The following is a 15,691-nucleotide window of genomic DNA, read 5'->3' on the forward strand; positions in this document are numbered from 1 at the left end:
AAAGTCTGCTGGTCAGCCTAAGCACAAGGCGCTTGTTGGCTGACCTGGCAGTTAGTGGATACATCTTCAGTAAATTTTCTATCCAAAGAACTGATCAGATAGCAGGATTCTGTGTCACAAAAAAAAAGAGAAAAATGAGAACAAAAGGAAAAGGCCAGCAATACAGGATAAGTACATATATGAAGGCAAGACACATGAGGTGTGCAGATAGGAACCGTTCACACCTGCAAAGCCGTAAAAATGTTATTCTTGCACTGTTGCTAAGCACCACTTTCTAATGCTTTTCACCATTGTTTTCCTTTGTTCAGTATTGTACAGGTCGTTGTTACGTTCGCTAAATAGCGCAGGGACATAATAGTTTCTAGTTTTTTTTTCCGTAGTTTGTGAAAACTCTTGGCTTAATGTATCTTTCTACTTTCCTGAGAGTGACTTCTTTGTGTGCAGGTACTTTGAAATCACTTGCGAAATAATGCCTCGTAACTACCAAAAACCGAAACACGTCGCGTACCTTGAGTATTCCTAGTTTGGAGTACTTCTCTTTTGTGGAGGCCGTGTGTAAGTCTGTGCCTGTAACTGATACTATTTACTATTCTTTTTATTAGTGTATCGATCTTTTGCATTGTGTATTCTGAGCATGTTCTATATAAAGTGACTCCATAGCGTAAAACAGACTCCAGTAATGCTTTATATATTGTAATTCTTGAATTAAGAGGACATTTCCCCGCAGGTTGTAAATTAAAGCCGCCGTATTTGGTAACTTTTTTCCCAATTAAGTGCTCGATATGGTTATTTCAAGTGAAGTGTTGGTCCAAAAAAAGGCCTAAATATTTAACCACTGACTCAGGTCTTAGCGGCACACATTTACAACATTTACAAGTGCCACAAGTAGAAGAGCGCAAGTATAAAGGTCGACTGAGGGTAACCGGCTTACGTGGATTTCTGAAACATGGAAGTTTTGTTTTCTGAGGTTTGACGAAAATGCAATTTTTACCAAACCACTCCATGATTTTATGTATGTCTTCTTGAAAACGAACACATCCTTTCTCGAAATCCATTGTATCAAGAATTATCGCGGTATCATCTGCATATTGATACATTTTTGAAGCCAGTGGTAAACTGCGAAGGTCAGTAACATATATGTCAAAAAGTATTGGTCCTAAGGTGCTCCATTGTGGTACACCGTATTTTATTATTTTATTGCTACTATACTCATTGTCAATTAGAACACACTATAATCGACTGGAAAAGTAATTACCAAAAAACCTGTTGAATTGACCTCGAAAGCCTAAGCTTGCTTATCATTAGGGCATGATCTACGGTATCAAATGCTTTGGTGAGATCCATGAAAAGACCAAAAGCGACATGATTATTTTCGACCACAGTATGAACATAATCTGAAAATTCTTCCAGGAGTACTGTTGTGCTTTTGTTTTTTTGTGAAACCAAATTGGGCTGGATTATACAGAGAAAATTTTTCACAATACGACTGCATCACACAAGCGATATGTTTTTCCATTATTTGTGCTAAACAGCACAAAACTGCGATCGGTCTGCAGTTCGTGTAGTCGCCTTTTTTACCGCTTTTATAAACAGGCCTTATGATCGATATTTTCAGCTCTTGGGGTATAAGGCCGGTTTCAAATATGCCATTTAATATCTTTAGCATAAAATCTTTCAGCTAATTGAAATGGAAATATAAATCACGAAATCGTACTTTATCTATCCCCGGTGGTTTTGTAAGCTTCATCTGCCTCATGATGTTCCGAAGCTCTGTTTCAGATATTGGTGGTAGAAAGGCTGTGTGTGCGCATGCGCGTACTGGCTTCTATTCGTCAGAGTTGCGACCATTTCGTTCTCTTAGCTTTTCCGCGGCTTGTACAAACGTATCGTTGAACTTTTCATGTATCACCTGCGTGCTTTGGTTGGGAAAGCTGGGAATAAAAGTGATTAGAAAAAAACAAAACACAGCGCCTGCCGCGGGTGAGGATCGAACTCACGACCTTCAGATTATGAGACTAACGCTCTGCCTACTGCGCTACCGAGGCTTTTTTTTTAGCATGGTATTTACTACAATGATGCGATGTTTTATGTACATGAGATATCTACAAACATTTCGAAGACTGTAGCACATCAACACACATAAGCAACGAAGCATGAGAAAAGAGTCATTTCGGAGCACATAGCTAATACATCATAACACGACACATATAAGCAACAAAGAACTAAAAAAAAGGCAATGAACAACACAGCACTAAGTGTGAGTACCACTGCGGCTCATACTCGGTCTGGGCATACAATTCTTTTAGGTCTACAATCATTCTACTGAAATGGTCTTTAGCAGAAACAACAGATTCACAATGTCGGTTCATCGTGCGTGTTTTCCACAGGCTGTGTAATCCAATTAAAAATACCATATCTAAGGGTTCATCAGCAAATGGTGGTGGAGTGAGAAATCTTACAGAATGCGGCATCAAATTGTATTTTTTTCAAGGTCCGTTGCATGATGACCCAGAAAAGTATTGCAGCTTTACATTTAGTGAAACAGTGCTCAATCGTTTCAGGAGCATCACAAAGGCGACAGTTCAGCGCAGACACGAAAATACTCTTTTTCTCTAGCCATGTTTTAACTAATGTCTCAGTGTGTAGATTAAAAAAAAATTGGCTAGGGCTTAGCTAAGGTTAAGCCTGGATATCTCGAAGCGAAAAGCTGCGGCGATGCTTATGGTTTAACTTATGGTTATGCTTTATGATCACGTCTGTATCAGTAGTATCACCCTCTTCTCCTTCCATGTTGAATGCGCACACCTATTCTCTGGCAAGCGGCGATATATATAGCCGGCCTCCGCGATGAACACGCGCTTGCGGCAGGCGTCAAACGATGACGCATAGCGCGCGGCAGAGTGCGCCTGTTCTATGGCGCAAGCGCGCCTTATATACCCCTCCCTTGAAATGCGCGCTGCGCACGGCTGCGGCGAAAGGTCAAACGGTGGCGAGGAGGAGAAGTGGCGGCGCACATGCGCAGTAGCCTGCGCCGTGCGTGACGTCACTCGTGCTCCGACATACGCCGGCTCACGCAAAGCGCGGGGTTGACTAGCGTAGTGAAGCTCTTCGCTTCAAAATGTTTATGTACATGGCGAGAGGGACATTTTACGTACTCTCTTGAGTACATCATGTCCCGGTAAACCAAAATACACAGAGCGATACATTTGTGGAGGAAAGAGCATACAGATTAAGTCCGTGTAGAACCGTTTCCTCGATACCGAAAAAAGGAACTCAGGGGAAAAATAAACAAGTAGGAAACGAACAGACAAATACACCTCATGTATGAATCCCCACAAACACGGACGATCCGAAACATTTGGAGACACAATGATGCTCGGTAAAGCATCAACTAAATTTTCTTGCAGGAATGCACGCACTACTGGGTGTGTAGTGTCCCGGAGAAACGTGAAACGTGAACCCATCTGACGGACAGAGAGGTGGACTAAACCGAGGCCGCCAGCGCTTACAGGCCGGAAAAGGTTATCACGCCCCATTGATTCAAAAGATGAATCCCACAGAAAAGTTGCGAAAACTCTGTGGCAACGCTGGATATAAAGTCTTGTGCAATGAAGAATTTGCAGTACATAATAAATTTTAGTGGCGAGAAACAGATTGCATGCGGTCGCCCTGCAAAAAATCGAGAGACCATGGGGCACAGATGTATGAGCATAGCGCTGAAGAGTTGGCACGCGGTCTTTCCAGTAAGGTGCACTGTGCTCATCGGCACTCAAAGGACCGCCAAGGTACTTTGGTGGCGTACGTGTCCACTGCATACCGGCATATTCGGCCATATCGTTCCCCTCATTCCAAACCAGATACCACAACTCTTAGAACTATTAATTCGAGCTCCTGAGAACCGAAGTCTTCCGTTAAACGAATAACCTCATGGATGTTTGGCTTATGAGAACAGAAAAACGCGAGGTCATCCGCATAGGCTAATACCTTCAGTTCGTGACCCATAATACGGAAACCATAGACAGCTGCACTGTTTATAACACTTTGGCAAAGTGGCTCCGAGTATAATGTGAACAGAAGCGGGGACAGCGGGCAACCCTGTTTCACAGAGGACTGAATTTGGACTGGTTGTGAGAGACTGCCATTAACAATCAAGCGCGTTGAACAGTTTTTGTAACAAAGGCGTATCCCAGTAGGAAGAACTCAACCAAGATTGACGTGATTTAGAAGCGAAAAAATAAATGAATGGGACACCCGATCGAACGCGTTTGCCAGGTCATTTTGCAGCAGCGCTAATTGGTCATGAGCGTCACTTCAATACAGCAGCACTGTGCGCGCTATATGTAGATTAGATTCTATTGACCGACCCCTCAAGCTATATGTTTGAAGAGGTCCAATCAAGGTAGCCATTGCAAGCTGTAGCCGATTTGAGAGGGCTTTAGCGAAGATCTTATAATCAACATTAGAAAGCGTGATAGGTCTGTAGCCATCTACAAATCGTAGTTTACTTTATCGTCAGTTTTCGGTATTAAGACAATATGACTTTTGGTAAATGACTGTGGCAAAAATCCAACTTCAATACTCTGCTCAAAAATTTGGAGTAGGACAGGGGTCAACACAGATTTCAAGGTCTTATAAGATTCCCCTGAGAGGCCGTCAGGCCCCGGGGTTTGCGAAAGTGGTAATCGATCAACTGCATTTTCTAATTCACCCAAGGTTATAGGACCACTTTTTATCGCGCATTCATCCTCAGAAAGCGGCGGAATCATAGACACGAAGCGCGCTACATGAACATCGTCAGCAGTGCTTGAAGCGGCAGCAAAAAGCGAGGCGTAGTATTACGAAAACTCGGTTACTATTTCATCTACTTGCGACCAGGGCGCCACCACAGTAGAGCTCAGAGCCGCGCTTGGCACTCACGTGCCGACGCTCATCAAGGTAGGCCTGTCAAGTTGGCTCCTCACAGTGTAAAGCACGATCGCTGCTGGATCGTGCACGGGCCGCTCGAAAGCGTTCTGCATCGAACATTTGAAGGCGACACTTTACAGTTGCAACTTCTTCTGTGTGCAACCCTGGAGCCTCGCATTCAAGTTGGTGCAAATTGTAAAGGCTCTGAAGCAGCCGTTTCTCCTCACCATGCTTAAAGTAAGACCCCATGGAGCCAATCTCAATAGCTATTCCTCGAACTTGCTGCTTAAACATCTCTCAAGCTACAAATAATGGTACTGCCATGGTCAAGCAAGATTCCAAAGCTGTCCCACTCGCTGCTTGAAGACGCAAGTGGCGGTGCTGAGCGAGATATGTAATCTTGCACCCCTGCCTTACGGGGCCCCCGAAGCACACCTGGCACCAAGACTTAAAGCCGGGGGGGTTTCGGAGGACCTCAGAACCCCCACCACTACTGAGAAGGAATCTGAGATCCCCCGCGCTAGAATGTAAGAGACCGCATGAATCCGAAGCAGGTAATCATTTTTTATTCTTTTTAATTGTCAGTGGTAGTCGGAACATTTCTTCTCAATCGCTTCAAAAATTTCACCGGGATTATTAGTAAGAATCATTAACATGTTTTCCAAAACCCGATGCGAATAAAAATAAAAAATCGGCAGAGCTACAAAAAGGCTGGAAGAAAAAGGGAAACCTGTGCCCTCACACCACGAATGAGTCAAGAGTTGGTCACTCGGCTGACCACTCAGCTACAGCAGAGCAAATTGGCAGAGCGTGGAGATCGCTTGTTTCAGGGAAACAAAATGATTGAAAAGGATTTCTTCCCCTTTGTATGAAACGATGCGTGAACAGGCTGCCAGTCGCTCTCTCTCTCTATCCCTCGTTATTTTCCTCTCCGCCTGCACGCGAATCACTAGAGAGCCTCCTTCGATGGAGCCAGACTTCAAGCACTGGCTGGCACATTCAGTGTGCCGCCGTAAGCAGTGGAGGCCAAGCTGCACGGTCGTACTCAGCGCGCAGCGAACAAAGCGAGAGCAAAGGGGAGGTCTTCTTTCGCTCAAGATGAAAAAGGGCCGATGTTGCCGTGGTTGAACACATGGAGGAAGGCTAAAGACGACAGCAAGCGAGCTTATCAAGCGGGAAGGTAGGTGCTTCCACAACGCATGCAGGTCGAAGGGAAACGAATAAAATTACCGGGGAAGGGCGAAACATACGGAGTCGAATCCTTTATCGAACTCGAACGGAATCGCTAAATCCAGTAGTTCGATATATCGATAATTTGGTGTATGAAAAATGGCAGTAGATAAGCTTGTCTGTAATCTAGGAGCAAAGATACATTGCAGCCCCGCTATAGTGACGCGCTTCTAGCAGCGACGTGCCGCCCGCCAGCGTGTGGCAGCGCACAGCTGGCTAAGCGTTTCTAGGCTTAAACTGCTTTTAACCAAAGCCGCAGCGGACGCTGCTTTGGAACTAGTCACTGCCTATCATAACATGTCTAAAACGGTTACCGGTACACTATACCTAGAATAAGCTCATTAAAATTAAGGTACAGCAGGTGAGGGCCGCCGCTAGGGTTTAGTTAGGCTGGCTTCACCGCATGATAGCGATCTGGTGTGGAACGAAGGTCCCCCTCTAGCATACCATAAGTTCACCTCGTCACGTGGTTTCGCAGTGCCAGCGATGCCAGCAGGTGCCCAAAGCCGCGCAGCTGGCCCGTCTTCGCGCGCGAAAGGTGACCAAAGAGCGCCGTTAGGTAAAGCACCACTTTCAGGGCGCGGCGCGCTTTCCATATATCGAATGTTCCTCTGAACGCGACCAAAATGGCCTATACGTTTGCATGGGACTTTCAAGGAAATGTTCTTACTGAAAACAAGTTCAGAGGGCACTTAAGGTTGTTTCCGTGCCGTGAAGGCGAATGCATTAGTGTGTCATCGTGAGCGTTTGACCTCGACGCAGGTTGCGCACTGAGAAATGAAACGAGGACGCGCCTCCGAACGCTGATTGCGATGCCATTAAAGTGCCGAGTCATGTGGCGTTGCAGAATGACTGAGTCATGACTATGACTACGAGGTATAACAATGCATAATTTGTACAAACTCTATACACCTTACATTACGTTACTGTAACGTGCTGATTCATGCTGAGTTGCAGAATGATTATGAGCAATGACAATGACTACGCATGCTTGTACGAACTCTATACACTTACATTACATTATTTGTAAAGTGCTGAGTCATGATACGCTGTAGAATGACTATAAGTCATGAGCAATGACTATGAATTGCGATTCACGACTTTCATAAGTCCTAGTAGGTTACCTTTCATCATTCATGACTATGCAAGTTTTCGCATATGTGTTTTGACATCGTGCGTCGGCCTCCTGACATCCTCCGAATTTCGTGCCATAGACGGCGTACGGCGGACGCCGGCTTTTGTGCTAATGTGGACGTATAATGCTATTGCAATAAAAAATAAAGTAGGGTGCAAGATTCTACAGCCCTGAAGTGTTCACTTGCTTGTGTGCGGAAGCGCGAGCATGCGAGTGTACGTGGAAGTGGGAAGGAAATAGGGCAATAGGGAATAGTGGACGCGCTGTCGAAGTTGTTTGTTCAAGTCGGCCTCGGTGGACCGGCCGAATTGGTGGCACATAGGTCTGGAAATGCGGGTCGGAGCAAAGACGAGACGGGTGAAAATGAAATGCCGAAGCTTCGGCTAGGTCTGAAGTGCTTTTCTCGGGATAGTTGACGCATTACTGAAATGAAAAGAACTTCAGCGCGAACGAGATGAGGACGCAACAGAGGGATGCCAAACGACACAAAACGACGACATAGACATGGACGACATTGAGTTTTGCATGCTTACCTTTTGTGTTAGTCTTGTTGAAATGCTTCTGGCGGATGTCACATGCATGCTCCCGAGACCCTCGTTTATCAGGCAGAGAAGCTGTCAGAGTATGAGAGCAGAAACCAGCGCAACAGCCTCTCTTAGTTTTCTGCGTCCCTGAAACAACCAGTAAATGACGTTCTGATTTTAGAAAAACCTTTACTGGTATCATGGTTTAGGGGCACAGTGGACGTCCAGTTGAACGCGGCATGCAGATTACATCATATGGGCTCGAAAAAGAAAAACCGGTAGCAGTAGACCGCTAGTTACGATATTTAATCATTATGGGGAAAAATAGATTTTTGTTAAAATTGTAAAAACATTAGTGGTGACTGTGCGGAAGAAACAGCAGAGGTCAGAAAAAAACTTTGGCGAGAGTTGTACAGACAGAGCTAAAGGCGCGGAAGTAAATGTGACGCATGACAAGGTCAAGGCTAGCAAGCGCACCTACGCGTGTGATCGCGAACAGAATGAGCGCTCTCTGGGTCTGACGCAGCAAGGAAAGATAGAACGAATCCAAGTTGGCGAAGATTCTGCTTCGCTCAGGTCTCAACTGTCTGTCGCTTCAAGTAGAGCAGTCGACAAATTGAGGGAATTGTTGAAATCACAGCTCAGAATTATTGCTTTAAATGCCAGCACCGCACCTAGCAGGGTAACAGATTTGGAAAAATTGTGTCTCGGAACTGTCGCGCACTATACTTATAACGGGCACTTGGTTAAAAGGTGCCATAAGTGATAGCAGCAGTTCTCCTCCTGGTGAGAAGATGCTCGGGTGGGATGGAAATTATAGAGATTGTTGCTTGGCAGTTGCCGTGAAAAGTACTCAATCTGTTGTCTGTATTAACTACAATCTTTTCATGAAATGCTCTAGAGTAAGGGAGCACTGTGCACCTCATGGGCGTTGTGCATGCAACACTCGCCACTGCGTCAAACGTTCGGTTTGCTGTAAGTCCGCGTAACATATAATATGGAAACTTTAAAAGCAAATGACTTATTACACGAGTTCATTCTAGTCCAGTCTTGCGACCGTGGCGCAGTTGGTCGAAACTGGCAGTCACGTAAGGCCGTAGGTGAGCTTCGGCAGGTCGGTGCTTTCTGCGTTGACTACGCGAGGGCTTTTCAAAGTCCCTCGTCGTTAACTGCTTTTTAAACTACGGAGCGCATGGCATAGCGCGGTCATGATAGTGCGTATTCGGGCAAGATTTGAAAACCGTTCTAAGATTGTCGGAGTAGACAGCGGCGTATCCGAGGGTGACGGGTGTTGTCCGTGGTGCAACAGAACTTGGTTTTGGGCCCGCTGCTATCTCTTTACTGTCGTTGCGCGTGTAGCCGCATGACAGGACTGTGCATTCGTGTATTCCTTGTCACGATTTCGTGCTTATATCTTAATGCTGGGGTTAAGGGCACGGCGTTCGCCTTTTCGGTTGTTTTAACTCCATAGCTTCAGAGCGCCAGTATTGGTTGCACTTGGACTGTCACGTAAATGAACAGGAAGCGATTTTAGCTAGTTTCACTTTGTCCACGGCTTGGCCCTGTATTGCACCTCGTCGGGCATACAGCACGTGCGGAGCTCTGTGCGCTTAAATGGAGTGCATTCCGAGGGCACGGATGTCCCCCAAACACCACATGTGTCGGGGCGTTGTAGGTCGGCGACCGGATGGCATTATCGTGTAAGTGGAAACCTGGCTGCGCTCTTCCTGTTGGTGCAGTTGAGCTGCTTGCGCAAACAGCTGTGCTCGGCGGGTGTCCTGCTGGTCTGTACTGTCAGGTGCACGCTCGTGTGCTCAGAATCGCTAGATGTACAGGTTGTGCTTGAGCCGCGCGCTTGAAGCTACAAACCAATTATGAAGCTGAGCCAGGGCAGGGGAGCGGGTTGTAAAAAGAAAGCCCTTTCCACTTTGGGCGTCCCTTTGCCTAGGTCGCGAATTTTTTTGCAGCCAGTTTTGAAAGAGCGCACGATTCGCACCAACGCTAAAAGCAGCATGATGTAATCAACAACGCCGCTACTCATCTAGGGAGCGCTTCTTCATACCGGGTGGTTCAGCCAAGCCCTCCACTAACTTTTAAAATAAGTTTTTCGATGTACATGATAGTTTTTGCGGCATAGTAATATTAGTGGTGGTGTTGTGGTTATGTCAGAAAACAGGTGACTCTCATTATATAGTAAGGTGGCCAACTAAATTCAAGTAGTTAACTTTATGTAGTTACACGCTTGGCAGTAATTAGAGATGTGTAGCCTACAGTTAATGACAGCCATTACAGTTTTTAGAATTTAGAAAACACGATTACGCTCAGCGCTGTGGCTCAACAAATCATGGCCACGCTCAGCAACGCCCACCAGCACATACCACTCCGTGGTGCACGGTTCACGCGTCCTTCTGTCTCATCCGGTCTAGAGCAGCGAGCAACTACAAACAGGCAAGGCGGGACAGGTTGTCACGTGATCCTGTATGCTTGTTGCATACAGTGTGGGACTACCTACCAGTGACGGATGTTAATTAAGTGGCACTTCGTCCACATATCGTAGGTTCGATCCAAATAAAGCTGAAGGCATAGCTAGAGTTCACCGCGCGCCTGCGCTCTCGCTCCGAAGGAAGGAAGGCGCAGTTAATTAAGAGCACACGTGTTTATTACACAATTATCTGCATTACATAACACTGCACTAATCCCCAGTACTCAGTAGAAGCCATAGCCAAGCCGCAGCACCCAAAAGCAGGCCCTCGGCGCCGCGCGCGCAGTGCAGAGTCTACACACGCGTGACAGCCCATAGTTAAGAATGATCGCACGCCGCACGGCCAACCAAACGGTTACATCGCGCGCGACGCAGCACGAGAGGGGACAGGGGATGTGCGGAGCCCATCCAGAAAACACAGATCGCACGTCGATGGCTTTTCGAGCGTCTTTGCCGGTAATGGTTGACGGTGAAGGAGTACCAGCCAAATCAGGCCCTCCTGAACCAGGAGCGTCCGCGCCGCACAGGCGGGCGACAGGACTCTGTTCGAGCCTCGACTCGAGCATACATGCTAGATGCTATTGGGAATGCATGTCGCGCGACAGAAAGGTCAGGGACAGCAGACGAACGGGACAAGCGCTATTCTCAGCTGTTTTTCCTTGATGGATGAAACACACACCCATTTATGCAGTTTTTTTTTTTCATGGACACACACCGCAGGAACTCGCGCAAATGACAAAGCAAACGGCAAACACTCGCCTAAGATAAGTCTCTGAAAAATTATACTCATTAGAGTAAAAGCTTCTCTGAAGGAGTGCTGACGCAATCCCACTTTTCTTTCCGATGTAAAACGTCTCATTCGACTCAGGCGATATCGAGTCGTTGCATCTTCCAATTACCTGTGTCTTTTTTAGAAATGGTGAGCATTTTACTGGACATTCGCAACACTTGCAACGAACTAGTGAGTTAGTTCCGGTTCCACTCTCTGAGCATGTGCGCAGGTGCGCGCGTTAAACTATCTGCGTTCTTGGTCCCTCGGCAAAGGCCAGGGAACCGGAGCGTCACTCGGAGGGACAAATGGGACGCAAGGTCGAAGCGGGAAAAACGGAAATGAGGGTGATTGGCATCGGTTCTCTGAAGAGCTTCCCTTCGAATGGAGACAAGTAGCGCGCCCGCCCGGGTCTCTCTAGCAAAGACCCCAGCGGAAAGAAGAGGGGGGGGGGGGGGGGGGGGGGGGGCAGATGTCGCGCGCCTGGATCGCTCAAGAGGCCCAGTCCCCAGAACAGGTACTGCTCAGTCAAGCGCATTTTGCTGAAACTGGCGTAAGCTCCAACACTAGCTAGACTCACAGTGGCTCTCCAGCAAATTACCAATATTAATAAACCAGGGTGCATACAGAGTCAAGTGTAAAATAAGAGAGACATTTAAAATAGTTTACTGATATCACATATTTATTTATTTTTTCAATGCGGAACAATCTTAGGACCAACCTCCGAGATTTTCTGGTATCTGCGTAGCCTCGATAGAATACAATGGCTATCCAGGTGGGAAGGGAAAAGGAAGAAGAGTCGATTAGGACGATCACTCGGTTTTCCGATGTAACAGTATGTGATAAAAGACAACGACGCGGGCAATGCGGGCTGAAGGCAGGCGCGGAATAGATGGATTACATATACGTGTAAATACTTACCTGGTGATGTCATTACCAATATGAATAACATATTTAAAGTAGCTGAGGAATTCTACTCAGATCTATACAGTAACATTCATAGAGTCCTCATGCCGCTCCTGGCGCAGTGGTGCAGCGGTTAAGCGATGCGCCACTGCCCTGCGATGGTAGGTGCTGGCACCAGTGGGACTTGTGAGATCCAGGTTGCTCTTCCCGAGCAACCTTTCGCGACCATCATTGAACTGCCACCTGCCACGGTGGGCAGTTTTGTCACAATCCCGTGGGTAGGTTGTGATGACGCCACAACGTAATGTGACCTTTGCTCCTCTGGGGATTTTGCGTGGATTTTTGCCCAGGGTAAGTCCGGCGACAGTCTGTGTGTGTCTTCTCCTGGTCCTGCATCCTTCTTTTTTCGCTGACTTTTCTCACTTCAAGGAATTTCAGCGTCGTTTGCCGTCCTCCCCCTGTCCTCTGGCATTTTGATGAAAATGCCGAGACTGAAATTCATACCGAAGCAAGCAGCGTGGGCTATAGGCGCCATCCTCATTTTGGAAAAGCGACGGACTTTAGCAAATAATCGTGTACGCTCGAAGTAGCTAGTTGAGAGAATTTTGAGTAGCTAGTTGAGAGAATTTGAATATTTCCGATGCCAGAACAATTTTATATCTCTCGATTGCTTGGGAGTCCTCATACTACTCCTGGCGCAGTGGTGCAGCGATTAAAAGATGCCCCACTGCCCTGCGATGAGAGGTGCTCCCAGAGGTGGGCCTTGTGCGGCCCAAGTTGCTCTTCCCGAGCAGCCTCTCGCGATCAATCATTAATTTAACTGCCATCTGCCATGGAGGCCGGTTTTCTCACAATCCGATGGGCAGGTTGCGATGACGCCACAAGGCTGCGTGAACTAGGTGTAGCACCTAGGTTGCTTCTTCGGGGAGGTGGCTACCTTGGCGACCCTACGCTATCCTATTTTTCTCTCATAACGTTGACGGCGACGCCGACGACGCCGGATTTTCTGCACAACGAAATCCTTAACGCCACCGCGTTAATAGGTAACCGATCATGCTCCAATAACTATCTTTTCATATCCATCACAAGGGTTTTTTCCCAAGGTTACAAAGTTTATTTTATTCTAATCAGCATGGCTTCCGTGAAGGCCATTCCTGTGAAAGTTGTAGGGTCTGCTCTTTTTCACGACATTCACTCAAACCTTGACCTTATCAAACCAATGGATGCCTTCTTTCTAGATTTCCAGAAGACTTTCGACAAAGTTCTTCATCGTCGCCTACTACTCAAGCTCTCGTGCCTTAACTTACACCCATGTGTATTTAAATCGGAGTCCTTAACCAATCGTCTTCAGTTCGTCGTTGCCAACTCCTACTATCCGACCTTTCCCATGTCCTGTCAGGTGTTCCTCAAGGCACCCTACTAGGACACCTTCTTTTCCTAATCCATATTAACGATCAGCCCCTTAACGTTGCATCAAACATCCGGCTTTTTGCAGATGATTGCGTAGTGTACCGGATCGTAAGTAATCTGTATGACATTGCCGACCAGCAGATCATGCTCAAAATACAAGAGTTGTGTGATACCTAGCTTATGAAACTAAACGTTATATATATATATATATATATATATATATATATATATATATATATATATATATATATATATATATATATATATATATATATATATATACAGTTGCAGCAGGTTTTGTCGTTCAATGGGCCAGGAAGACTTGTAGAAGAAGGAGTCACAACTTTGCAATTATCTTCATTTAATACCGACAGTTTCGAACGGAGGACCGTCCTTCCTCAGGGTATACACACGAAAGCACGTGTGTATACCCTGAGGAAGGACGGTCCTCCGTTCGAAACTGTCGGTATTATATGAAGATAATGGCAATGTTGTGACCCCTTCTTCTATATATATATATATATATATATATATATATATATATATATATATATATATATATATATATATATATATGTATATATATGATTATTACTGTCCTTTCACCGCCGTCGTAACTACCCAACTGCTACTTACGCCGTAAGCTTGCCTTACACCCCCTATTGTCAAATTTATCGCGTATGTAACACTTGTCAGACCCAAACTAGAGTACGCACATTCTATATTCCATCCTCACCAAATTAACCTAATCAATTTGCTTGAGCCCATTCAGAATCGCGCAGATAGATTCATCCTTTCCAATTACTCTTATCCCGCTAGCGTCATCGAATTAAAGTCGCAGCTTGATCTCCACACTTTAGTCTCCCGTCATAAACTAGCACGTCTCTGCGCCTATCACAGTTTTCTTCTCATACCTTGCCATCGGACATCTTCATCCGTACAGCCTATCGCTTATCCCGCCACAGCCATCCTAAAGCCGTTTACCCCCAGCACGCCTGCACCACAACATTTTGGAAGTCATTTTTCTCTACGCACAGCCCAGGACTGGAAGAATCTTCCGGCCCACATCGCCTTGTTAGCCGATCATCACGAATTCAAGACCGCCATCGAAAATCATCTTTAACCTTATCGCCATTTTTACACCCCCCCTCATGTAATACCCCTTAACGGGGCCTTCGAGGAATGAATGAATGAATGAATGAATGAATGAATGAATGAATGAATGAATGAATGAATGAATGAATGAATGCGAATAAAAAGAAGTGCTTGCGGGTGGTCTCCCACCCTTCCGTTTATTTTCTTTTTCAAGGGGGAGGGGAATGGTTATAATTTCCCGCGAAACAGAAGTCGGACAGGTACAGCGCGACAAAAGTGTGTCGAGAAAAGTGATAATTCATCTTCTTATCCCAAGGACCCCATACAAGCAGGCACGAGGCACCAGCCTATCGAAGTTTGTCCCCCTCGATACAAGGGGGCGTTATCGCCGGCGAAAAGGGGACTGTAATAAAAATAATACAAAAACAGAAGTAATCGCAGTGCCAATGAAGGAATGCATCTACAGGTCTGCAGTTGAACGAGTGTTAATTAATCTGTGCGTGCACACGTTGGCGCGCAAATATATTCTCAGACATGAACGAAACTACCAATCATTTTGAAGGTTCAACAAATGCAAAAGAAAAGTGAGTGCTGGAGTAAACCATATTACAAGCACTGTTTTTGTTGTAAAGTACACCAGCTAGTGATTTTTAGGGCAGTATTACACAGATGCAAAGCAGGTTACTCGTTTATTTTATTTGTTATTCATTCTCAACTTGCTGGGATATTTACTCCTGGTGAGTACCAGTAAGTAATGGGCAGTGGCAGGAAATCGCTGCAGTGATATCGCCATGATTGGCTTTTGAAAATAGAAACGTAGTGAGATCCTTTTTTCTTGCGGGTGTTTTACTGCCTGGTTAGCGAAGTGGAGAAGGGAGGGATGTGGAATGAAAAGTCTGGGACTGCTAGCTCCTGAACGAGTCCTAGGCCTTGCTGTTCACTGGCCTGGAATGCATCAAGTGGAGAACGGATGTAACGCGAAGGTGGTGAAATATAGTCATAAAAAAAGTTCAGAATAGTCGTATATGAAAAGTAAGTTTTAATGCGAAATCATTACTAGCCCATTGGGAGAAAAGCCGGCGGCGTGTATTAGTGTACGTGTTTGCTCGCAGGTGGTACAGAAAATCCCAGCGATGGCAAGAAAAAAAAAGAGGAGACACTTAAGCTCCGCCTTAAGGGCATGATGCGACAGCGTATTGGGTCAATTCCCATATGTGCAGAAGTGGTCATTCTCT

The 15,691-nt window shown here is 45.9% G+C and overlaps 1 pseudogene; it reads right to left on the reverse strand.

Annotated features, from left to right (window-relative positions):
* Window positions 1-2,222: 2,222 nt before the first annotated feature.
* On the reverse strand, window positions 2,223-14,296 carry LOC149353256 (uncharacterized; annotated as a pseudogene).
* Between the last annotated feature and the right edge of the window lie 1,395 nt (window positions 14,297-15,691).

This window comes from Amblyomma mixtum, chromosome 3 (genome assembly GCF_055824585.1).
Source record: "Amblyomma mixtum isolate Tamu chromosome 3, ASM5582458v1, whole genome shotgun sequence".
NCBI lineage: Eukaryota > Metazoa > Arthropoda > Arachnida > Ixodida > Ixodidae > Amblyomma > Amblyomma mixtum.